The sequence below is a fragment of the Cheilinus undulatus genome, linkage group 21, assembly GCF_018320785.1.
Source record: "Cheilinus undulatus linkage group 21, ASM1832078v1, whole genome shotgun sequence".
Classification (NCBI taxonomy): domain Eukaryota; kingdom Metazoa; phylum Chordata; class Actinopteri; order Labriformes; family Labridae; genus Cheilinus; species Cheilinus undulatus.
The window spans coordinates 15784853-15799478 of NC_054885.1; the positions used below are offsets into that span (position 1 = coordinate 15784853).

The 14626-nt window shown below is 40.2% G+C and overlaps 1 protein-coding gene across 1 annotated transcript in view; it reads left to right on the plus strand.

Moving 5' to 3' along the window:
• Nucleotides 1–5432, plus strand: part of syt3 (synaptotagmin III) — a 52531-nt gene extending 47099 nt beyond the window's left edge. Inside the window, exon 13 of the mRNA XM_041816965.1 lies at nucleotides 192–5432. The gene's annotated coding sequence lies outside the window, so the exon portion shown is untranslated. The remainder of the gene's footprint in view (nucleotides 1–191) is intronic.
• The last annotated feature ends 9194 nt before the right edge of the window (nucleotides 5433–14626 follow it).

Here is a 14626-nt window from a genome sequence, read left to right on the forward strand (position 1 = left end):
GAGCTGTCAGATGTCGGAGCTCTAAGGCAGAAGCATCTGTATAATCTAGATGTTATGGGTTATGTAATGCATCTCCCCCCTCCTCCACCCTATCTTACAGTACTGCATACTGTTTATATATTCTCTTACCCCCCTACTGTCTCTCTCTCGCGTAATCTTGCCTCTTCTCCTTTATTCCCCTCTTTCCTCAGGTCATTATCATCTCTCCAGCTCCAGACTTTCCCTCCCTTCCTCTCATCTGTGAATAATTCTCTCCATCAGAAAGACAGAGAGACATGGAGACACTTCGAGTGTCCAACTGCTAGTGCTGTTTTGCTCCTGCTGATGAGTCCTCTGAGTTCTGTGCTGTCTTTACCGAGCCAGAGGAAAAAAAAAAAGAAAAAAAAACATCCATCATGAGCTACACTTTGAGCATCCAAATACACATTGACAAGCACTCCAAAAGGGACTGAAATCAGGTGTAAATTTAGGATCTAACAAGGGAAACATACATGCATACATACACATTGACACACAGGAATACACACAGAGTTTGTAGTATGTGCGTAGTTCATGTGTGCTTCAGAGTAGTGTAGTATTTCATCTAGGAGGAGTGTGATGTGACAAACTGTTCTCTCTCTGGAAAACAAAAAAAAAAAAAAAATAAAAAAGAAAGCCATCCTAGAATGGTCATTCCAACCAGGACCAAAGGTTCACGCCCTTGTACAGACTTTAAAAGAAGAAAATCACTATGTCGATATTTTTCTTTGCAACATTGGTGTACAGTATGTGCTGTACTGTATGGGAAGACATCTCATGTAGTACTTAGCAGGACAAAACATCCGAGGTGGATTCTTTTTTGGCCATTTTGGATGCCTCCTGCAGGCTCCGTACCCTCTTATTTGAGACGGAACTCGCTTATTTTTTCCCCAGAGGAAAGAGCGTCTTTATTGATGTCAGTAGAGCTGAAAATGAGGACGGACTCATTGGTTTAAGCATGTTACGCATCCTTGAAATGTGTCCCTCTTGCTCATGCTTTTTGTCACTGTCCTCATGGTGCTCATCAGTATCAAACTTTTATTTTTGGTTCTTTTTCTGTGTACTACTGTATACATTTAATCATCAGGAAAGGAGTTGCCAATTTGGACTGTCCACATGAGCATCTGAGAGGGATGGACTACAGACGGGACTACATAGGCTGATGAATCCTGCTTTAAGGATCAGACCAGCATTTGTTTGGATTGCACTCACTGGAGGATGACTTCCACAGGGAAAGGAAACCACCACTGTATTTTATTTTTATATCATTAAATACTTTTTCTTTTCTCAAGAAGTCACCGTCCAGCTTCAACTGAGAAAAATTCCACATCATGTCTCTGACAAGACTCAAGAAGGACACACGTCTGTGTTGCTTTTATCAGTGCGTGTTATTTCCGTGTTTGTGGGCGTGTTTGTTTTGTATTTGTGCGCGTCTGTGTGTATGCCTGTGCGTGTGTCACTGTGACCTTCTGTGTGACACGTCCCCGCCTTCCCTCTCGTTCTTTTTTTTTTTCTGTCTTTGCTTTCCTCACTTCCCCTGAATCCAAACCCTGGCATCCACTGACTGAAATGCTTGTCTCAGAGCCAAACGTGTCTTCTGTCCCATGTATTTACAAGGAGCCATTTTGTGTGCGTGTGATATGTGTGGGAAAGCGCGTGTGGACTATACGTGCCTCATTGCACTAGGTGGGGAAACACTGTCTTTCATAGGCATTAGTTTGTACTGTCTATGTCGTCTCTGAAATCAGCTGCCAATCATCCAGCCCTCCTCCTCTTCTCTAACCCTTTGCCTGATGTAAGTAACTGTGTTGATCGTGTACCTCTTTCAGTAATTTGTGCACTGTATGTCCGAGGGAAAAAAAAAACAGATGGCACAGTGACTGAAAACTAAACTGTTGGGTGTGTTTTAAATTCAATTTATGAGAAGGAACACAAAAACAAACAGAAAAAAAAGATGAAGAAAAAAAACATTCGAGGCTCATTTCTTATCAGTACAAATTTAGATCCCCCTCAGAGAAAGACAGCAGGGAGGAGGTGTTGCGAGAAAAACAAGCGCCTGGAATTTTCTGCACTTCCTCTGTAAGCCGATACAGACTTATAAAGCCATGTCTGTCACCGCTACTACAACTACTACGACTGTAACCTCAGCAAAAACAACAGTACAACACCTCACTACATTAACTCGTATTGCTATCGTTGCCATTTCTCTCTCTTCCTTACACACACATGCTTTTAAGAAGGTGTATGTGTTTCAGGGGAGGGCTCTAGTTTCTACCTTTTTACCTTTGGATCATGGAAGAGCATTGAGACTTTTAAGTGGGCTTGATAGGCAGGTTGCACTTCCTGCACAGTACCTTCTGTGAATTTTTTTTTTTTACACTATTCACAGGGTGGTCATTTTCCTCTGATGTCATGCTCAAAGTGGGCAGCTCACATACTATTAAAGTCTTACACTGGGTTCCAGGTTGTTAAGTCACACAAATGTGCAGTGACTCACTATTATCATTATTCCATTACTTTTTTTATTAATAAAAATAACTATATGATAAGAGGTTAAAATTAGGGGATGTGGCTAAGCTGCGGTTTCTAGTACACTAACTCTCAAGATAACATTAACAAGAAATGGCCTCTAAATTTCTATTTAACAGTAGATTGTTGGCAAGCTCCTATCTAATACACCATAACCCATTGCTAATACTTGTGGGTAAGTCCTATTTAACATTATGTTACCCATAGCTAATACTTATGGGAAAATTCCCAGCTAACATTATGTTACCAATAGCTTTTACCTGTGGGTAAACTCTTGCTAACAAATATCAACCATAGATAAACTTGTGGTTAAGTCCCTAGCTATAATTATGTCGTGCTTAAGTGATTCTTGTGGGCAAATTCCCAGCTAAAATCCATTACCTGTAGGTAGTGCTTCTGGGTAAGTTCCCAGCTAACATTATGTTATGTATAGCTAATAATTGTGGGTAAGTTCCTAGCTAATATCATATTACTCAAAGGTAATACTTTTGGTCAAGTTCCAGGCTCACATTATATTACCCATTGCTAAAATTTGTGGGTAAGTTCTTGCTAACACTACGAAACCCATAAGTAATGCTTGTTGGCAAGTTCCCAGCTATCATTATGATACCAATAGCTATTGCTTGGGGGAAATATTTTGCTAATATACATTACCCATACATAATACTTGCGTGTATGTCCCTTGTTAACATTATGTTACCCATAGGTAGTACTTGTGGGCAAGTTACCAGCTGGCATGTCACCCAAAGCTAATACACATAGACAAGTTCTCAGCTAACATTTTTACCCATAGGTAATAATTGTGAGGTAACTATTATTATATTATGAATAGCTAATACATGTCGGCAAATTCCCAGCTAACATTTTACCCAGCTTATAGCTTATAGTTACCCATAGCTTATATTTGTGGATAAGTTCCTGGCTAGCGTTATGCTACCATAGGTAATACTTGTAGGTAAGTTCCCAGCTAATATTGCTACTCATAGTAAATTCTTGTGGACGTGTTCCCAGCTAACATTATGTTACCCATTGATAATACTTGTTGATTACTTAACAGTTTTATGTTGCCCAAAGGTAACAGCTGTGGTATGTTCCTAGCTTATATTATGCTAACCTTAGGTAGTACTTGTGGGTAAGTCCATCTCCAACATTATGTTACCAGTAACTAATACATATGGGTAAGTTCTTGCTGACACTATGCAACGTATAGTTAATACTTATAGGCTAAATAATGCTGCCAAGAGCTAATACTTGTGGGCAAGTTCCCAGCTAACATTATGTTAGCCATAGGTAATACCTGTGGGTAAGTTCCTAGCTAATATTGTTACCCATAGCAAATGCTTGTTGGTAAGTCCCCAGCAAACATTATGTTACCCATTGATAATACTTTTGGTTAAGTAACCAGCTTTATGTTGCCCATAGGTAACAGTTGGGGTATGTTCCTAGCTAATATTATGTCACCCTAAAGTAATGCTTGTGGGTTAGTCCATCTCCAACATTACATTACCAATAACTAATACTTGTGACCTCGTTACTTACACTTGACCACACATTGCCAGTACTTGTGGGTAAGTTCCCACTAACATTACTTTACCCATAGGTATTACTATTAGGTTACTTTTGGTTGAAATGATGTCAATATAACATTAGGTAAAGCTAGTACATAACTTTTTAGCTAACATTAGTAATCACTGAAGTAGGCAACATTACAACAGCTAGTAAGTAAGTTCCAAGCTAGAATGATAAAGCTTCCAAATATCACTACATAGCTTATTTCCTGACCCATATTAGTAATGCTTTGCACTGGTTGACACTATCTACTAGGTGACTTGTAGCAGCTGCCATTAAGCCTTTCCTTTCTAATATTATCTGTAGGTAATGCTAACTCCAGCTATTATAAAATGTGTTGTTTTTACATGATATATGGCCCAATTCCCTCCACTTTCTTAAATGTTCCTTGTCTTCTTAAATGCTAATCAATCAAAAATGTTACATGGTCATTTCCATTATTCTTTGAACTCATTACCTAGAACAAGGACACTACAAAAGCATTTTCCTCACATTGAACATGCTGTCAGAGAAAAATGGTGGCAATGTGAATTTGCTCGATTTAACAAACTTTGTTGGTAGATATGGTATTGATCCATTGGTCTTGAGGCCTTGTTACTGTCTCTCTCTGCTTGTGTCTGCCTTATTTAGCGCTTGTGTTACAGCCTGGTGATGGATTACAAAACTCAGTCAAACCAGTACATTCCCTCATTCCCCTTCCCTTCTCTCTTTCTGTTTCTGTCTGTCTGATTACTGTCTGATTACTCATTCTCTCCTCCAGCAACTCTTACCTTTCCTCCCCCACCTCCTCCGTCTCCCCCTCACCTATCCACTCGTCGCTCTATTTTCCTCTCCAGCAATCCCTCCATCTTGTCCTCTTTCTTTTTCTGTGTACGACGACCCCCTTTCCTCCCCTCTCTATTCTCTCGCTGTCTTCTCGTGTTAGTGCAGTTCTGAATGGTCATGGGGAAACATGTTTGCATGCTTATATTTACATGAATGATGTCAACTTGATGCAATGAAAAATTATATAAGTGATGCTTTAAGCAAAAATCTGACAATGAACTTGATACTAATACTACTAATGACGACTAAATGGAGACCTAGCAATTGTTTATCTCTGTGGTCAAAAACAACGATGATGAAATAACATTGTTTATGCTGTATTTATCTTTCTCAAATTGGTATTCTTTTCAATTGTTTTTTTATATATAATTTATTCAAGAGGTTTACTTTTTTATTGGTTAAAGCTGAGAAACTGAGTGAGGGGTTCAGTCAGGACAGCAGGATATCGGTGAATGTGTAAGTAACAGTGTGGCTGAAGCAAATGATAAAGAAAATAAAGGATATGTATCATCCAGCGTTGTTTCTGACTTCTTTTAATCCAGCGGGTTGGGAGCTAGAAGAGGTGCTGAAGCTACTGTCACACATTTCAGGCTGAGTGCTAAATATAAAGTGCAGAGCCCTGGGCATTTCAGATGTACACAGTCTATATTTAACCCAGGCTTGGAAGGTAAGACACTTTACCTGGACAGAGGCGACTGAACTTTTTCATCACCAGCATCTCTGACTTTCTGCTGTGCATTAAATCGTGTGTAATTATTCAGCCACTTTGTCATGAATTCTTTATTGTGACCGCGTTTTCCCCAAATGCAAAATGGAGCACAGCTGCCTGCCCTCATGTATGTACTTCAATCCATCTGGCCTCCCTGCTTCTATATCTTCCCTTTTTGCATTTAAAAACCCTCATATAATTTGTCATGTGCTTATTATGTTGCGTTCAAGCAAAGATGCACGACACCGGTAGCAATCAGCAACTCCCGCGCTTCAGCAGAGAGCAGAGGGAGGAGGGAGGCCGAGCTCAGATGTGCAGGGGAATGACAGGGAAGGAGGAGTAGGAGAGGATTAAACAAACGAAGGAGGATGAAGAGCCGGAGAATGCCAGTGAAGAGGAGGAGGAAGAGGAGGAGGACACGAATTGGAGGAAAAAAAGAAACCTGGAGAGGAGAGGGGATAGCTGCATGCAGGATGTGTGGAGAAACAGAAGGTGGAGGAGGATAGCTCCGTATATAGCCACACTCATCATGGGGCACCTGCAGCATACTGACAGTGTTAACAGTTCAACCAGAGCGAAATACACACATACACACACGTGACGACACACCAGTTAGCACAGCTTTATCGCTGTAGACTGTTGAGAGAGGAAGGTGGAAGGAGGAGGGGCTGAGGGGGGGCTGTTGTCTCCATGGCAACGTTCCCACCGTGCAAAAAAAAAAAAAATCATTTAGTCGGAAAGACATTTCACTCAGTTCAGTGAGCTGAAAGAGGCAGAAAGGGAGGGGGAGCAAGTTAGACTGGGGGAGGTGTGCAATATAGAGCTGTTTGTATCACACTGGAGGGATTTAGCTAAAGTAAGCTGACACAAACACATTAGCTTAAAGTGCTAATATATCTCATTATTAAACATAATGAATTCTCCTGCATCATTTAAGATGAATGCAATCACTTTAAATGTCTCTATTATTACCGTTTCCTTGAGCATGTACATACTAGTACATGTTTATGCAATATTCTGAATTCTTCATTAGCTCCATTCACGAAACCTTGCGTGACTCCAAACTTTTTTTTCTGAAAAGTGCTGCACAAGATTATGCCACGTACACAGTTCTTAACATTTTATCCCAACACTATAAACAATACCCCAAACCTTTCAAAATAATGAATTCAATGAATGCATGCAAGTGGAAACCTCAAACAGCAGGAGTATTAAAGCAGCTCGACTCTGCAGGGGGAGAGAGTATTAAAACAGAAGCTGGGCTCCAGGCCCTGACCTTCTCCATAAATTCCTCTCATAATGATATTCACCTTACAAAGTGAAACTTTGGCGAAACATCCTTTGACATTATTTCTCTGCTTCAGATCAGGAATACTAAAGAGATAGTGTGCATTTCCTTACAAAATTTTGCCATTTAAGGAGCGGAAGTAAAAGTTCTGCACAGCACAGGCGTCACTCCCAATAAAGAGGTCCCTCCAGAGACTGTTAGGGGACTATCACAGCATCCCAAACACTCTTGGTAGCTCTGGTAGGCCATTTGTGTGGATGTCAGTGTATCAGCACGCTGGCTGTGATTACCTGTTGTGAACAGACCATCTGGCCCTCAGCGTCCCAGCTGGGTACCACAATCATGAGACGGATTGTCTTTACCAAACCACCTGGACCTCGCAGACACGGAGCACCCAGGGACCCTGCATACCTCTCATTCATATTTTATTATGTCATTCACTGACCAAACAAAAAAACAAAATGGAAAAAGGAAAACACTGTTTTTTTTTTCCAAAGGCAAACCCGAACAGAAGCCTTCCTGTAATTGCTTGGCAACCGCTAGCAACGCGTGTGTTGAAGTTCAAAGCAGCGAGACGTACCGTTATATCCCTCTGAGCCGCAGAAAGCCTCAGAGTTGCAAAGTAAAAGGGTGCCTACGCATGCACATTCTCACATAAACACTCACAATCCGGTCTGTCAGTTTAATTTGGCCACGTAGCTCAGTCAGAATAAAACGCTCTGTGAGGGGTTTATTATTTGCATCTTGGGGGCAGCCTAAGGCAGAATCCTGCTGATGAACTTTCCTTGGGTCACTAAAGACCGCTCTGCTCACCGACACCCAAATGGGAGAAAAGCTTCTTGTTGCCCTCCTCAGACTTTAGGTTAAATTGATATAGAGCATTTATTCAGTTGGAGGTATTTGAGTTTGATGAGCTGTGAAGCCCTTCGCTGAATGCTGCGCTGAGCTGGCTGGCTGGCGGGGCCACAGGGGACAAGATGCTATTGTTGGACCCACAGAAACAAGTGCTGTGATGTGCTACTAGTACAGGTTGGCCACTGGAGTATTGTACTGATTTGACAGCAGGGAACAACACTGATGGCTGCTCTGATGGTAATTAATATCATCTTGTTTTCATCCTTGGGATTATCAAGGGGAAAACCAGGATATAGAAAACATGAGCAGACAGCATGGTTCAGGATTTCAAGAACCAACATCTTAAATTTATTTTAACGTTGTTAAGAAAATGGTGAGAGGACATTCTTTTAGAGGAAAGACAGACAACTCCACACAACGGATATTGTCTCTGGAGCTTTCCTTTTATGTAACTTCACTCATTCTAAATATAGACCTACAATTGTACTGCAGATAGAGAATGTTAAGGCCTTTTACGTTTTAATCTGTAGCCTCGTCTCTCTGATGAAGGCCAGACATCTTCTACACTTACTGTAGAGAACTGCTGACATCTCCTGGAGACGAGCTTCAACAGCACTTACAAATCTCCACATTTGCTGCAGAAATTAATTTTTTGTGAAAAGAACCTGAACCATCCAGAATTTGTGTACAAGAAATGAGGATGAGGAGGAAGGAAAAGACTTCAGCTGACATAGCTCTGCTCTGCCTAAAACCCCCAAAAGTTATTTGTACCAGCAGGTATTTATCGTCAGCATAGGTCAACATTTACAGCTGATACAGAAAGTACTCAGACCCCCTTCGCTTTTTCTAATTTGTTACTTTACAACCTGATGCTACAGTTGAAAAAAAAAATCTCATCAATCTACACTCAGAACCCCATAATAACAAAGTGAAGACAGAATTTTAGAAATTTTTGCAAATTTATCGTAAACAAAAAAAAATAAAGAGAAACAAGATTCTCTGATCTGATGAAACCAAACTGGATGGTTTGGCTTCAATTCTAAGCATTATGTCTGGAAGGAACCCTGCCCAGTACCATCCCAGCAGTGAAGTATGGTGGTGGCAGCATCATGCTGTGGGGGTGTTTTTCATGATGAACAAGTGAAAACAGAATTTAACAAAAATGTGCAGCTCAGCTTCCTCCCGTTTCTCTTGATCCCTGCTGAGATGTTTCTACACCTTGATTGGAGTCCACCTGTGGTACATTAAATTGACCGGACAGGACTTGGAAAAGCACACACCTCTCTATGAAAGGCCTCACAGTTGACAATGCATATCAGAGCCACAACCAAGCCATGAGGTCAAAAGAACCCACAGAGTTCAGAGACAGGATTGTTGCAAGGCGCAGACATGGGGAAGGCTAAAAGAAGTTCTGCTGCACCAAAGTTTCCCAAGAGCATAGTGGCCTCAATAATTCCCAATGGAAGGCGTTTGGCTCAAGGATTCTTTTAAGAGCTGGTTGGCCTGCCAAACTGAGTGATCAGGGGAAAGGACCTTAGTAAGAGGTGACCAAAAGTTCACTGACTCAGCTCAGCAAGTTCCATAAGGACCTATTATATGTGGTTTTAAAATGCCAAATTATGATCTGGAGGTTAATTGTTTCTTATTTATGTGATCAGACAAAATAATAAACTTGAGAGCAAAACTTTCAAAGCAAGAGAGTAAAAATTGCAATCAATAAATGGATTCATGACCAAAACTTTCCAAACTGCAATAAAATACTTAATTGAATGCTATTAATTTAAGTGCTGCAGGATTTCTTAATAATGTACACTTGTATTTCCGATATAATACATAAATGGTACCATGAGTCTACTTGCTTGGTTATCAAGGAAAACACATAGAAAATGATGACAGTTTTGAAGTGTTGTTTTCTCAACTCAAAACATTCAAATATTAAGTAGAAAAAAAATACAAAAGCCTAAAGTTTTAATAGTTATATGTGTTCTGCGGTTATGTAATCCTGATGTCACCAATTGTGCAGTACTCATTAAAACTGAGATTTTCTTTTGTTTTTTTGTGTGTTTAAATACGACATACTTCTCACTAATCCCTGCTTGGATTAATGGTTATGCGCCATGTTGCTTCTCCTGTTGCTGGCACAGTTTAACCTCCTCCACCCCAGCCTCCTCCTTTATAGCATAAAGCTTGTTGCTCTCTCGTAATCAGATTCATGCTAGTATGGATTAATTGCTTTTGAACTAATAGCACTGAATTCAGTATGCATTGTCATAAATGTATCTATCCATATATATAAAAGGGGTGAGGGAAAAAAATCGATACAGCATAGTATCGTGATATTTTGAGTGGCGATATATATCGTATTGTATCTTCCGCCAAGTATAATTTTTTAAAATTAAATTGCTCATATGAACTGAAATCTATGATACTGGATAAATAGCATCAGTTGTAGTGTTGCCAACTTAACGACTTTGTTGCTATATTTAGCAAGTTTTCAGACCCCTCTAGTGACTCTTTTCAAAAAAGCGACTAGCAACAAATCTAGCGACTTTTTCTGGTGTTATTGGAGACTTTTGGAGACTCTGACGTGAAAGCACGTATCATTGTTGCTCCTCTCAGTGAGCAGCGGATGCTGCCGTGGGCACCTACCTGTCCCAAAGCACTCACAGGCAGCCCACTCCTCGTGCAGCAGTCCCTCTCAGCTGCAGTCGGAGCAGGAGATGCTCATGCCTCCATGTCCAGACTGCAGATTAACCTCGCTGTGAAGGCGCCTTCCCAGTTTTTTTCTATTGCATGTTTTTGGTCCATTTAGATTTTTAATGAAGACTCTATACAAAAAAAAAGAAAAAAAAAACCCATAAATGTTATGGATAAAAAGCCCAAGGAGAAGGGTTGGAATTGTGACGTTATAAAAACAAGAATCAACAGAAGCAAGTTCATTTGTAGTTCTACACGTCTTAAGGGTCTTTTTACTCACTTTTTGTTTCTCTCATGATGTTTTCCCTCTCTCCAACAGCGTCCATTACAATTAAATGCATACAGACAATTATGAATATTAGGTGATGACATCATTTAGCGACTTCTGGCGACTTTTAGGACAGCCAATAGCTACTTTGTTTACTGAGGAGTTGGCAACACTGATCAGTTGTTTTTCTGTCCACTTGATGATGCTGTTGCACCGTTACTAACAATGTGCTTTTAAACATTTTTGTTTCGTCTTGTCTCTTTGTTCGGTATGATTTTCTTTTATTTAGGATTAAAATGCTCATTCAACAAATTTAAGTGGTCATTGTCAAAAATCTAATCTAAAAATTGCAATTTCTCCTAAGGTGGTCATGGTGGGACCTGATTCCTGACCAGTTGAGAACCACTGCTGTAGAGAATAGTAAGGACAGTGAATAAATAGGCTTATGTCAGTATATTAGGGGTGCCAAGAGATTCTAAGTTAGATAAAGCATTCATTTAAAGTCATTTAATCACGGCCTCTACAGAACTGTAGCATGCCTTAAGGTGTATATCCAGAGTGGTCTGACCCTTGAATGGTGCATGTCTCTGACATCTTCTCAAGTTTCCAGTCTACCCTGAATGAAACATGTTGTGGATCAATATAATATGAGGGGGCTGGGTCCAGCAGGTCTTGTAGCAGCATCAATTCTGCTGCTGTCCACTTAATAACAGGAGCATGTTCAGGTTTTTGATTACAGCCTCTTCAATCCTCAGTTCAGACTAAGGCAGAACGGCACTGACTGCAGGGGAAAATCAGCCATGTTTGATCTTTATGAAACTTATCTGAACATAATTTTGAGATGATCAGTACAACAAAAACATGATGGGTATGTAATTATCATTAATTTGTTGTGTGATGTGCCTCTGTTTACCTCAGGATGGCTATTAGATGGATTTCAGGCAGATATAATAACAGATGACTTTTCCAATGACTAATCCCATTGGTGGGGCACTTACAAAGAGTGAGTAAGAGCTTTAATCCAAGAGAATATGCAGCAATGACCTGTGTGTGTCCAAGCATCTTTAACAATCAGTGTGGGCTCTTTAAACAAATTGCTAGAAAACAGTCAAAAAGAATAATGAGAAAGCTGTCAGATCATGTAAAGGACAGGTCTTCAGTCTTAATTTGTGATTACATTTTTCGAAAAGAAGACAAGGATGCAGTAAATCTAGATTTTGCTACTTTATCAATATTGTGTCTCAACAAGTCTGTGAATTAAAAGTCTGGAAGTACAGAGGAAGGTGAAAGATCTTGCTGAAGTTTTCAGATATTTGGTTTCTATCACGCTGGCTCTGGGCGAAATGATATTTCTGGTGGTTTACAAAGTAGTCAGTAGTTTAGAGCCCAAAAATAATTTTCTGGAATGAATCATCCAGGCATCTGGGACAGGTGTGCTTCTACCTACAGTCAAAACTTGGAGATCAGGCATTTGGTTTTTATATACACACACACACTGACACAGGTTTTCTTGTTTATACTTGCGTATGGTTATGGAGGCGGAAAGTCCATTCATTCCTTTGGGAATTGAACTTTTCAGGTGTGTTTTGGGCAGACAGTATTACAGTGGGCTAGCTAGGCAAAAAGCTGCTGACTAGCAAACAGGCAATGATGAGTCATGTATGCATCAGCTTGATATGAAATACTGTTGGATTCATCCCTTTGATATGTAACACAGCATGGTTTTTCTGTCAATATGAAGTGCCGTAAGATCATCTTGGCAGATTGAAATATATTTTGTAAATTTAAGTGAAAGACTGGTTAGTTAACATACACACAAGAATTAGACTGACAAAACAAGTTGCTTATCTTAGCTTGTTTGACCATTCATATGAACAGACTAATTTCTCTAAATATACGGTCATGTGCAAAAGTTTTTGTTGTGTAGGGCACTAAAGATTGATCACAGGGCCTGACATGCCACGATCCAGGGCTGGAGAGCGACCAGAGTCAAGCTCAACATATTTACACACGAGCCACTCCAGGTCAAGCTCGACGGCATGTTTTTACCCCCAGTAACGAGCCTGGAGACTGCCAAAGGTTTCTGGGTACTTAGGACTTCTATTAACCTTGCAAAGCAAGCTCCCATCTGAACAGACTGGGCCCTGTAAGAAAGTGACAGGACCAATCAGGAGAAAGAGGCAGTACTTTTGGGTGTGGCAGAGTCGTGATGCAAGCAGCGACAAGAGGCCGGTGCAATTAAGATTTATGGTAAGACAAAATGGTCACGCCCTCAGACAAAAAGTCACAGATTTTCACACAGGGAAAAATCACCTTCTTTTGGCCTTCCTGACACAAATTTGACATGGATATCTTGGATTGTCTTGAAACAGCAGCTTACACAATGAACCTTGCCATTTCCTTTCACCGTTCTGATCTGCATAAAATATGATCTGATAAATATGTGCAGACATGGACTGTTAGTAATCCTGGTAAGTATGAGTCAGATTGGGCAATCCACAGCCAAGTTATAAACAATGGATAAGGTAAGACTTGACCTCAAGTCAAATGCAACAGCTGTTTAGGATGAAATGTCCAATCATTCTCTCACAAGTGATGGGAATTAGGCAAACTGACTAATTCTAGGATTCAATGAAAGGACTCTGTTCTTACCTCTAAAGCCAGCAGCATCAAAACTGTGGTGAACAGCTTAGCCCTTAACTGTGCCACTGCCTGTGCTGATGTAGAGCTAGGCTACCTTTACATGAATATATCTTACAGACCTCCATGTCTGTTTAGTTTTAAAGACAAGTTTGGTGTCTTTATATCATTCTATATGTGACAGCTGTGGTCCTGACTGGACAGCACACCTGGCCTGTTCACCTGTTCAGTACCTGTCAGTCAGCTATCACTGTCTGCCTGTCAGCACACCGCGCTGTCCGTGGTGCTGAAATATTTGAACTGTGTTTTTGATCCCGTGTAATCAGCCATATCTGTTTATAAATTAAAAATTCCAGAGCATATCACCGACCATATTTCAGCACACATAGGTCCACAGGTAATATGCTACCGATCCCGTGCATCTCTCTAATTTGGGGTGGAGGTTTTATTATGGTGTGTGCTTTTACTGCACCTTTATCTGAGGGGCTGAGCCATGGGGTGACTTACTGGGCTTATGCCCGTAATGTTTTCTGAAAGGCCTAAATCTTTAAGTTTGGTAGAAGTGTGTTATAGCTGAGTGTTATGATTGATGAATTTAAAAAGAAATATGGACAATGAACAAAGGACCCTGCTGATCACAACATGAAACCTTGGGCCAAACTGAAAAAAATAATTCAATTTTTCTGTTTACTTAAGCTTAAACACATACTGCGGAATAAATAAAACCCTTAATATTTAGGCATTTTCACCCCAGAGTGGGGTGTAGAGTGATCATATATCCTGGACCTCAACTCATAGTCTTCTGATTGTTCCAAATAGCAGTGAGAAAATTAGAGAAAGTTCATTAATGTAACTGTATTTTTTTTTTCCTGTTCTGATTTCCGTCATAGGCGCTAATAACACCTCAAACAATGCTTAACAGACACACCTGTGCCATCAGTGATAATGGGAGAAAAAATACAGAGGATGCACTGATTATAAGGCAAAGGTGGGGCACATTGCTCACCAAATATCTTTAAAAAATAGTCCTGTTGACGCAATGATAATAGAAATGTACATAACTTTGTACAATCAGATCATTGGCCTAAACTTTACCTAATAGCAGATGTGCATGAAATTTGCACAAATGAACGTATATGGATGTTAACACGGACCACAACAGAGGGTGAAGTAATATTAAAATAGAATACAGATATCCTACATTTCTTCCCTAAAAAGCCCCCCTCAT